General features: G+C 45.1%; 1 long non-coding RNA gene across 1 annotated transcript in view; it reads right to left on the bottom strand.

Moving 5' to 3' along the window:
- Positions 1 to 10,363: 10,363 nt before the first annotated feature.
- LOC308291844 overlaps positions 10,364 to 12,290 on the bottom strand; it is a 174,381-nt gene continuing 172,454 nt past the window's right edge. Inside the window, exon 4 of the long non-coding RNA XR_013962361.1 lies at positions 10,364 to 10,479. This is a non-coding gene — a long non-coding RNA (uncharacterized lncRNA). The remainder of the gene's footprint in view (positions 10,480 to 12,290) is intronic.

A 12,290-nucleotide genomic window follows, 5' to 3' on the forward strand; every position in this document is an offset into this window, starting at 1 on the left:
AAGATCTCACATATACAGTATATGTGCCATGAGTCTAGCTGACATAATAGTTTGGTTGTGTGCACGTCTGTGTGTGTGTGTGTGTGTGTGTGTGTGTGTGTGTGTGTGTGTGTGTGTGTGTGTGTGTGTGTGTGTGCGTGCGTGCGTGTGTGCGTGCGTGCGTGTGCTCGTGCACGCACATGCACCCATCATGCACGTGACAGTGTGTGTGAGTGATGCAGGGAGTCATGGATATTTCAGGATATAAACATGTATTATTTATTTTAACGTACCATTATCTAAATGCAGAAGTAATTAGCATGCAGGGCTAAAGTGAATCATAGCAAATAAATGGTTAACAAAACAAGCAACACCTTCACACGTTGTCACGTTAAATATTACGATAAAACATTTCCTACCTTCCACTAATGTTGAATATACATCACATTTTATCTGTTAAAAAAGTGTAAAGGAGAATAGTAGCTGTAATTAGTTATGTATTATAGTGAAAGTAAACCTTGTTTTGCCATTTTCCCCTTTCTAACTGTCTTTCATGACATGTCCTGTCTGGGGGGTTGTCTTTAGACCCTAAAGCAACTCCCCCAACACACACACACACGCGCGCACACACACACACACTCACATGCATGCATGCGTGCACGCATCCCACGCCCAGCAGCGCCACACACACGCAGAGGAAGGGGGGGCCTGCAGGTCATTAGCATAACAAGCTGGCGTGTTTCTGAAGATACACTTGTTCAGAATGGACAGGGGCAAGAAGGGGGGAGACCGGGGTGGTAACACAGCCCCAGTTTATTTCAATAACAACAGCCAGACACAAGGCCTATCTAGTCAGACTTTGAATAAAACACTTGGACTCTGATGGGCCGATAAGACACAGATGCTAAACAGGAAGGCCTGCTGAAACGGCCTCTTAACCCTCCGCTCGCTTTATTATCTAAGAAACTGCCCACAATGGACTCATGAACAAACACACCGGATGAATCATGTTTTTTATCACTTTTTCTTTTCCATTTGTTAATATTAATTGAATTTTAAATTAACAATACAATCATTTAATAATGTAATTTAAAGGGGAAGACCACCTATTTTCAATATTGAACTATGTCATTAATATACCTTGGCTTAGAGGAGTTGAGTGGAAATAATAAAAAAAAGTTCCCTCTCTTCTGTGTTGCCTAGAACTGGAGGATTGATTTTGGGGTTTGTATTGCAAATCACAACTTGATGACATCACACATTAAAAAAAATATTTAAAAAAAATGTTTTTCAAAACTCCATACCATCCCAATCACAACAATACAAGCCATAAAATCACGGTTGCATGAAAGCTGCACGCGTGCCCACCTCAGCATTAATTACAGCGGAGTGATTTCCCCACTAATGCTGGTGTGTTTACCGTGGGGCCTGGTAGGATGGCTCCCCAGGGACGACTATGTCAAGAGCTTTACACATAAACAAACAGGCGCTGTTCGTCTCTACACAGGTAATCCTTTAGGTTAAATCTGTTGGCTCAACTCTGGCACTCCAAACACCCGTGTCTTATTATGTGTCGGCAGATACAGCAGCGCAACACTTCGATTCAGAACGGAGATGTCCTAAATCTCGGCTTGATTTCCTATGTTAACTGTGGGCTTAGCTGTGTGGCTGGGCTGGGTGCAGGAGAGCCTGTTGAGAGTTAGTGGTGGAGTTGTAAATATGTGGTAACACTTTCAGTGGTAATCCTCCCTCACAAAGAATTGCTAGAGATTATGGGCCGGTTGTCTGACAGAGAGAATCCTCCGGCACAATCAAATTCCTATGGCTGCTGAGATTTGTGGAGGGCACACAATGCCGCACTGCTCAGCTCGCCAGTCATCTGAGGGCAAAGCTATTCCCTATATGGAAGACTAAGTGGCAAATATAGCACCAAGTGCATATTAATGTAACCACGTGAACACTATACCGTCCCTGTTCTGGGGCTGAACACTCTGCAAAAATAGATGATCTACAAGCTCATAATGCATCTTGATGTGACACATTGCGAGCTTGTAAATCCGCTTTTTTTCGAGCAGGAGGGGAAAAAAGTAGGGGTGGGGGACACCGGTCAACAACATATATATAGGGTTTAAATGGTTAAGTAAACAGGGATTGGCTTTAAAAAAAAACAGTTAACCTAACAGAACGGTTGTCACAGAACTGTATTTGACATTGTATCCATTGAAGTGTACTTGATGATGACAGTTGAACTTCTGCCCGTCCTCTCCTGTTGATCCCTCTGACCCTCCGCCCTGACCCGGGCCACAAAGATGGAGAAAAGGGGGGGGGGGGGGGGGGGGAAAGAAACCCTGCTTCCTCTCAGAGTGCCACACAATCGCCCCGGCCCTCACTGACACATTCTGAGTGGGGTTTAAGGAAGGGTTGTGAAGAATGAGTGTGCCAGAGTGAGAAACCCCACAGCAGCTCCATCGCCCAGAGGATGAATAGAAGATAGAAGCCGTTTCATTTCAGAATGGGCCCCCTCTGCACTTGCCTGAACCTACAATAAAAGTTGATAATTGAGAAGTGAAAGAGCGGGATCAATGTGACTGTGAAGAAAGAAAAAAAATTGGAGGCGCGGGCTTATGTTTAATACAGTTTAACTGATATTTAATATTTTCGGCTTTCTCTCTCTTCTTCTCCTTTTGTCCACATTAAAATACTTCAAAAAGAATTCTAATAAAGTGGAAATTAAAAGGCGCGTAGATTGGGGTTGGAAAGAGAGGCCTCTAATCCCGCTATCTCTTAATAATTCAAAGTCTCTTTTATTTTCTGAATAAAAAGCGGAATTAATCTGGCACTGTGAAGCCGTCCTCTCTTCTCACTGTTTAAATAAATCCCCGTTCGTACATTAGACGCGAGGAGGCCAGCTCTTGGCTCCTCGCCAAGCTCTGTGTCAATTCCCTCCTGCCTCTTTTCCTTTCTCTCCCAGACCCTCTTTATTCCCTTTCTTTTGCTTTCTGCCAGGGAGGGACCTATGAGAGAAGCCATGCCACCAGAGAGCCGCTATCTCTGGAACCTGCTCAGCACACAGGCCTATCAGAGGCAGCTAAGACCACTTAGCTCGGGCCGCCAAAAGGCACCCTTATGAAACTTTACCCAGATATTAGGACACTGTGAAGCCAAATGATATATTACAAAGGCATTGTGAAAGGGGTGACCATTTATAGTATTTATATAAGGCTAGTGGCCGCCCCAGCTTCCAGCTAGAAACAGTTTCATTGGCCTTTAAACAGAAATAGCGGGGTAGACATTGCATCCGCCTACTGAGTAGCCTAGCTACAGTGCATACTGTTGTTAATTTTTTCACCATTTCAATGGAGAATGTAAATAGACAATACAAAATGACACCAACTGTACAGTACTATAATTATTTGTTTCACTGATGAATTGCCCGATGATTGTGCTCTCTATTCGAGAGACAATTTCAACAATTCAACAATAAGTAGTGGAGGGGCTAAGTCGCGCAGCTTTTCAGAAGACAAAAGACAAGCCTTTGCAAACTGACACCATGAAATGGAAGGAGCTTAGTTTTCTGAGAGGAAAAACTGAGTGAAAGAAATAGATAGAAGAGCCGGAGGATGGGGCGCTCGCGTGAGCACATAAAGGCCTGCAGGCTCCTCGATTAGCCAGCCCCTCTCTATCAGCTCTGAGGCTGGCTGTCTCTCTGCAACCTCTCAGCAGCAGGTCTCTGCTCCGCCGGTGGTGCTGGGGGCCACGGCACGGCTAGCCAACACCGCTGCATGTGCGCCTGTTCTCTCCAGTGCATTCCCACAGCACTGCAGCTGAGACGTAGGATCAGTGGCGTCACACGAAATTCTGGGCGCTGGGTACAAGGATTCACTGCGGGCCCCCCATGAATGTTAACTATTGAAAAATAGCAGATATACAAGCTCACAGCGCGGCACCGAGTGCCGCGCTGTGAGCTTGTATATCTGCTATTTTTGAAAAATCGTGAAAATGTGTGCAAGAAACCTATGTCAAGGACCCCCAAGATGATATGTATTTGGCCACGGACCCCGATCTCAAAATATTTAGTTCCAGGGACCCCCAGAGGCAAAAATTGAGTAGAAATGTTCGCTTAAAAAATACATATATTCAAAGATTTTCACACATTTTCACAACTTTTCAAAAATAGCAGATATACAAGCTCACAGCGCGGCACCGAGTGCCGCGCTGTGAGCTTGTATATCTGCTATTTTTCAATAGATAAAGTTATTAGGGCCCCTCCACCTTGGGCCCCAGAAACTCAGTCCCACTTTCCTACCCCTTGTGACGCCCCTGCGTAGGATCAGTGCCCAGGCTGTCCTCTCTCTGATAGACGCCTTTTTTCTTTTTGCGTCTACACTCCAGAATCTGAGATCCTCGGCCCGATCCTGGACCGGCGTCCGCTCCCTCTCAATCTCTCTCTCTCGTGGTCGGAGATTTATGGAATCACTTTCGCGGCTCTCTCTTCTTCTGCATCTGCTCCGGTTCAAACTGCCCCACACTTGTGATAGCAAAGATACCGTCCTTGGAGACGCACGCTGCAGCTCAAAGACAAACAATGGCTTTGGACTCTTATTCCCTTTTTCCTCCGCGCCACTGAACATTCCTTCACCAAGAATGGAGGCTGGCTTGTGTAAAGCACACCAGTCATGCAATTGACAATGTGCCCGCAAAATATCAGTATCTTCTTGAAGCGCAGCCTTGGACTCCTGCACCCCCCAGAACCAATGCACACATCTCATTTTTACGTGTTGGAAAAACACCTTGGTTTTTGCGAAGCTGTATGAAATGAGATTGACATGCCAGGTCTAGGGCCAAGTCTTTTTTGAAACCAGGCAACAATTCCTTTTTTTTTTCTCCCCCGCGGCTATATTGCTCCTCACAGAAATCTCTATTTTATGTGTTATCAAATGATAATAATAAAAAAAAAATATATAAATATATATATATCAAGAGAAGCAGGAAATAGAGGAGGCCCACAAGGAGCAAGAGGAGGCTGGTGGTGGTGGGTGGGTGGTGGTGGGGAGGGCTGCGAAGGTGTGTCTTAAGTTCCCCCGAAGGCAAACGAAAAGTCATTTCCAGCGAGGTGCGCGCTATTTTTATTTATATATCACCCTCGCTCTGTTTCTTCATACGTACTGTTTGTGGGGCTATCATTATACCAGACAGGATAGGTGGGGGTATAAGAACCTATTTGCATTAGCATCACTGTCTGACTCCAGGCACTGAGCAATGATACTTTATTCCATACCATTCAGAGGGCCATTATCGCTCTACCCCCTCTGTCCCCCACTTCCAGATCACACACACACACACAGTCACACACACACAATTACACAACGCACCACACACACACACACACACTATTCCCATCCAGCCGTATCATGGATAGCATCTCGAGCAACATTGGCACAGAGGTGCAGGACGGGTGAGGTGGAAGTGGAGGGGAGGGACGTTTCCGGAGGGGGGTCCTGGCATGTAATTGTCCTGGTGAGCACTCAATAGCACCTTAAACCAAGCAGGCAATCTACAAAGCTGTGCGGTGAAGGAGGGAAGGAGCCCGTGGCTACAGGGACCCTAATAGGAACTTCTTTCTCGCAGAGATAAATGGAGAAAGTTCCCTTTTTATTTATCAGCAGAGCTGCTGTTTGGGACTGGGGCTATCAAAGCGCAGCAATGCTATTTATCCCTTCTAAAAAGGATTGGTCCGACACAGGGCTGAGGGCCAAAGGGGGAGAGGAGGAGGGCTATAGGAGGAGGACAACCGGCGGAAATTGGCAGAAACAGAAGGTCAAACTGTTTATCTTTCTATTCTCCAGGCTCACCGCCGGCTTCATTCTTCAGCAACTGTCCTCTCTCAGTTTACCTGTTGTGGTTCAACTCTCGGCTTCAGTAATAAAAGAAAAAAAGAACTTGGATGTGCGAAAGCTAGAATATACTACCCCCCCACTCACGATAGATAGGCAGTGACACAGCAAACCATGGGGCTCATTGGACAAGCAGATGGAACAATGACTGTTTAAACCAGGGGTCTTCAACAGGGGGTCCGGGACCCCTAGGGGGGTCCTCAGAGTTACTACAGGGGTCCTCCAAATCTTCCAATCCTTTTTATATTAACAACTTGAACCTAGTGTGTCTGAAAAACTTTAGCCAAAAATAGCCGATCTACAAGCTCACAACGCCTTGCGCTGCCAGCGAGGAGAAAAAGAGCAGACTAAGTACAGAGTGAAAGGTCAAGTTTATTAAGTATTGACAGTTCAAGTGGATACATATCTGAAAACACAAATTCCAATCCTTTTTATATTAACAACTTGAACCTAGTGAGTCTGAAAAACTTTAGCCAAAAATAGCCGATCTACAAGCTCACAGCGGCAAAGAGGTTTGGTGTAGAGGAGAAAAAGAGCAGACTAAGTACAGAGTGAAAGGTCAAGTTTATTAAGTATTGACGGTTCAAGTGGTTAAATATCTGAAAACACAAATTGACATGAATCCAAATTACACTGATGATCGTGCTGTCAAACGATGAAACTATATGGAATCTCTGAAAAGGTTGTGGGGGTCCCTGCTTCATCTCTCTCTCAACTAAGAGGTCCTTGGCCTGAAAACGTTGAAGACCCCTGGTTTAAACATATACATCGTATGAACAACATGTGATTTGTCTGAATTTGAGCAAACATCCGTCATCCGCTTGTAACAGCGTGCTCGACTCACACACAGCACGCGTGTTGGCTTATCAGACGAACATGCGAGGCCCCTTAACACTTGTCACCTTAATCATTAAAACAACAGACAGGGAAATGTCACATCCCCCGCCCCCCCCCCAATCGCAGACTGTCCCCTACGTGTCCCAAGTGTCGCGTGGTGGATGTGTGCGAAGGAGCCCAGTGCGATAAAGCCGGATGGATGCCGGGGGTTTGTGAGACGAGTTAAACGGATGGCAGTCTTCATGTCAGCCGACCATGACCCTCCACACATCTTACACTGCCTGGACATTAAAAGCCTCAGTGTTCAGTTAGCCCAAATGTTCAATTTTAAGGCTGCAACTATCAATTATCTTCTTAGAATTGATCCTAATGATTGCTTTCTTGATTCGTTGAATAATTGAGAAGGGTGTTTTGTTTTGTGTGTGTGTGTGTGTGTGTGGGGGGGGGGGGTTATAATATATATATATATATATATATATATATCAACAAATTAACATGAACATATTCAAATAGATTTTTTCTAATCGACTAAATCAATTATGCTGATCAACCACTTGAGACCTATTTTATATGTTGTCGTACAATATACAGTGCAACACGTTGTGAGCTTGCGTGCTATTTTATTCAAATCGATTTGTATTTATTAACTGTTGCACCCCTGGTCTATTTTGGGTCCATTTTTACTCGCGCTATAACTTGCTATTTGTAATTTCAAAATAAAAGGATTGAAATGTTGTGGCCAGATCAAGAACTGAATCAAAAGCTTTTCAAAATGTCAGAGTCAGAGTATGTCTGATGAGTAGGGTGACTTACTTATCTACATTTATCCTTCATCATTGACAAGTATGTGGGTTGTTAGATTAACAATAGTTAGAACTTAGAAGAAATATAAATGCCTTTGATTGATTGATTGATTGATTATTGTATTAGACAAAAATGGAGAACAGTACAAGTATAGTCAATACAATTGAAATGTAGTACAGTACAAGTACAGTTAAACACCCTGCCTAAAAGGAACATCCCAAATAAGACTTTTTACTGTCTTTTTTACATTGGAAGCCCTATTATTTACTGTACTGTATGTCAGACAAGTAAGATGTATTTGTCCTGTACATCAGGAAGATTACTTGCAATTATGGCATCAGCACAGGTTCCAAGACGCGCTTATCCCTTGCCCAACACGCGGAGGTGGCCCAACACAATGCTAATGGGGCGATATCAGATTAATCTCCGATTTAATTTCTGCACTTCCTGGGCCAATGAGGACATCTCATTTGCATGGGTCTGCAGCACGGTGCTAGAGGTTGTCCTGGCACTGGTCGGGGAGCTTGAATGGATGGCTCTCTCCGAAGCCAAGCATGGTTTAGGAGGAGGTGAAGGAGGAGCAGGCGGTGCTACACACTGGTGATGAATGGCTTCACAGATCCACTGCTGTCTATTTCCGTCCCCTAATCCAAGTGGGAATGCCCACATCAAAGCCTGGCTCCAGGGGCGTCACAGGGGGGGGGGGGGGGGGGGGGGGGACTGAGTTACTAGGGCCCAAGGTGGAGGGGCCTTAGTTATTTTATACTTTAGCTGTTGAAAAATTGCAGATCTGCAAGCTTGTAGATTCTGCTATTTTTGGAAAAGTCGTGAAAGTGTGTGCAAATCTTTGAATATGTATTTTTTTAAGTTCAAACTCAAATTTAGCTTCTGGGGGATCCCTGGAACTAAATATTTGGAGATGGGGGTCTGTGGCCAAATAAATACATATCATTTTGGGGGTCCTTGACATGAAAAAGTTTGAGGACCACTGACATAGAAACATAGGGTTTTCCAAAAACCTCAAAAGGATTTGAAGACCTGCACAAATTTACAAGCTCGCTGTGAGCTTGTATATCTGCTATTTTTCAACAGTTAAAGCACAAAATAACTGCGTAATAGTCTATAATAGTTCCCAGTCTAAATGGGTTAAACCCCTCCTCCCCCTGTGAAGAACATTCATGGGGGGCCCGCAGTGAATCCTTGTACCCAGGGCCCAGAATTTGGTGTGACGCCCCTGCCTGGCTCCTTCTCCTAAGAGGAATCCCCCTCTCATACTTGGACATGCAAATGAGTAAGAGCCTCCTCCAGGCCCCCACACCTGATTGAGGCGTTGCAACGCCACTGCCAACGTGGTGCCATGGGAATTACATACCAAGGGATGGCATCCAATTGGACCCAAACTCTCCCTTAGCAATTTGCTTTGGCTTTATTCACTGGCATAGACCGGCATCACGGCGGCACCTCCTGTATTTCACGGCCTTGACGCAAGGATTTCTGGCTGGACCTCGCTTGAAAAAGCCATATTATGAGTGAGAGAGGAGGGAAAGAGGGATTTGTGTGCTTGTTTTTCTTCTTTTTTCCCCCCCTTTTTAACAAATGAATAGAGCGAAACGTGTCAGTGTCTCTGCTGCATTCAGGTTTTTAGGGGATGTTTTCTGTTGTTGCTCCGAGCTTACGATAAGATGGAAATAGAGAGAGGAGGAGGCGTTCGCGATTCTCGTCTTTTCCTGATCCTATTTGAACAATACAATTATAGCTGCTTCAACTTAGCATTGCCAAGCAAGTTTTCAATTTCCAGGAACAAAAGGAAACATGCATGAGATTACCTAAAGCTACCACTACATTGCTAATTGATTTGCCATGTTTTGATTGTTTTACAAATACAAACAGGGAGAACATAATATACTTTGCCGGTTTACGGTACAATATAGAAAGTATTGACAGACACGCAATCCACCAACAACAGGTCAAGGAATAATTATGGGCTACTCTATTAAACATTTGTAGTTTTTAATTTTTTTAATCAACTCTTTTAGTTTTTTCTTTCACTCACGGCCCATAAAAATGTGTCCACTACCCGACCAGTGGTGTAGCGCAGTGGTTCTCAACCTGTGGGTCGAGACCCCCAGGGGGTCCCCAGATGATTAACTTAATGTGCAACACATGTTTTCTCATTCAACAGTAAACAAACCAACATAAAGCTTAAGTGTATAGAGGATATCTGCACATTTCTACAGTGACAATTTGAGGACTTTTTAATTCCTCTAAAATGTCAAATTAAACATTGACCAAATTGTCAAATATTAGAGGCAGGGGGCGCCTGGTGGCCTAGTGGACCAGGCGCTTACCATATAGGCATTGCCATTTCGGCATCAATGCCTGTCGGCGTCGCCGGTTCGATTCCCGATCCGAGTGACCTTTGCCACATGTCACTCCCTGTCTCTCCCCCATTTCCTGTCAGTCTACTGTACTACTATCCAATAAAGGCAAAAACCCCAAAAACAAATCTTTAAAAAAAAATATATATATAGAGGCAGAAATTTTGAAAATAGCCGATCTACATCAGATCAGCTATTTTCTCAATGGAACCATGTTATACAAAATGTAACTCTTAGTGCTCGTAGGGTGGTGGGGGTCCCCAGTTCAAATATGATTATTTTGGGGGTCTTGGCCTGAAAAGGTTGAGAACCACTGGTGTAGACAACCACACGTCTCCTCTGATACACAGCCTCTCCCTCCAGTGAGGGGCTGGAGGTTGTAACAGTGCAGGTAGAGGAACAGGCTGCAATAGCTCTGATTTACTGATCTCCTCTCTGATGAACGTAACCTATAGAAGTCGTTAATGCAACGACAGGGAACATCTTCCCCTGCTGGCGTCCCACGTGCAAACATGGCCAACTGTGTTTGTTTGGAGTGCTGCCGGGCCAACCCAGATTCTTCTTTGATCTTGTCTGTAGGCCCATGTCTGTGTGCTGGATGGAATAGTGACAGCTGTATCATCAATTCACTAAGAATCCTGTCACCCAATAATCCATTATTAACTTAACATACACCCTGCAACTAGGGATGCACCGATATATCGGCAACACCATCGGCATCGGCCGATATTTACAGCATCGGTCAATATCGGTATCGGCAAATAAAGCCGACATTAACCGATGGCAGTAGCCGATATTTATCTGTTGTTGATAAGCACAAATTTTGCGCTGGTTATGTTGGTGTGTTGATTATACCAAGCTGTATTTCTGAACAGTTATGTCTTATAATGAAGATGTATTTGTTTCCCTTGCACAAAAGGGGGAAATTATAACACTAAAAACTAAATAAACAAACATCGGTATCGGTATCGACTATTGGCTAAATTGTTATTTTAAACATCCGTATCGGTATCGGTATCGGCCAAGAATTTCCTTATCGGTGCATCACTACCTGCAACTGTTGAAAACACCACACAGCCACTCTTTAAACTGCCACCTCAACACACATTCATGAAACCCATGCAACACATGAAGCCGCAAATAGCATACACACTATCTCGAGAGGCGGAAGACAAAACACCTTACATAACCAGATCATTGTGCATATCATATGACTGATGGTTGCTGCTGCTCTAAAGCCAGGGTTTTCCCCACCGCTCCAGTAAAGTGTGGGTGTGATCCGTCTACCGTGCTCCAGATGAGGCCGAGTTAAGAGGAATGTCAGCCGGCTCCCTGGACGCCACCGCCAATGGACACGGCGTGGGGGGAACAGAGGGAAGAATAATAGATATTTCTGCGAGCAATCCTCAGTAGGAAGAGGTGAATTTATGTACATGGAGATGAGACTGAACGGGAGACGGGTCGCCGAGTGCAACGGTCCCATCCTTCACCCCACAAACCCGGCAAAGGGAGCGAAAAGGGAGCACAGCTTTAATTTCTGTTCAGCCGAGCATTCAGCGGGAGGCAGAGCGGCGGCGCAGGTCCGCTATTACTTTGACTGAAGTGAAAGAAAAGGCCCGGAGTCGCTTTTTCAGTCAAGGGTCACCACGCGAGGTTTCTTCTTTTCTTGTAGATAATGAGATAGTGGATAGGCGAGCGCGCCCGGCCTCTTCTCGGAGAGCTCCTCGCCGCGGCTGAGACCGCTGTGGCCTCGCGCAGGTCGCTGGGATCCGCTCACACCGCCGCCTTCCATAATTAATATGTCTTAATTGCCTCGCCGCCCCTCGCTGCCGTCCCAACATTATTTCCTGGGCTCTCCGCAGGTTTAGCGCTTAGAAAGCTCCTCGGATGGGGCACCAGGGAGGTGGGGGGCGTTAATGGCGAGGCTTTTGTGGGCCCGGACAAAACAGACAAAACAGCATTGACAGGAATCGTATTGTCAAGCTGATAATCACAATCACTCCAAAAATGAATTAGTAAAGGCTGTGCTGAGTGTCAAAATGGACTCAGATAAATGAATACTCCAGATTTTACTGTGTGGGGCTCATTTCTTTTGCATTTTTTTGCTCTCCTAAGAAGACACGTCAACAACTCGCACGTTTTAAAATGTCTAAAAGGTGCACAATCCAAAATTCTGCACCTTTCCCCCTCTTGGCGACCCAAAGATAGCCCTCTCCGCTCTCCACACAAAGATCCCCCTCCCCATCAGAGAAAGCCCTGGCTGGCAGATCTGTGCCTTTCTTGTGGCCCTTTCACAGAGCAGAGAATGGCGCTGAAAGGCAAGAGCAAGCTTCCTCGCCGCCCCGGGACCGGTACCAAATTGTAATCCTATTCCTCTGTTTATCAAAAAAAAAAGGGA

The sequence above is a fragment of the Nannobrachium achirus genome (assembly GCF_963921795.1).
Source record: "Nannobrachium achirus genome assembly, chromosome: 1".
Classification (NCBI taxonomy): domain Eukaryota; kingdom Metazoa; phylum Chordata; class Actinopteri; order Myctophiformes; family Myctophidae; genus Nannobrachium; species Nannobrachium achirus.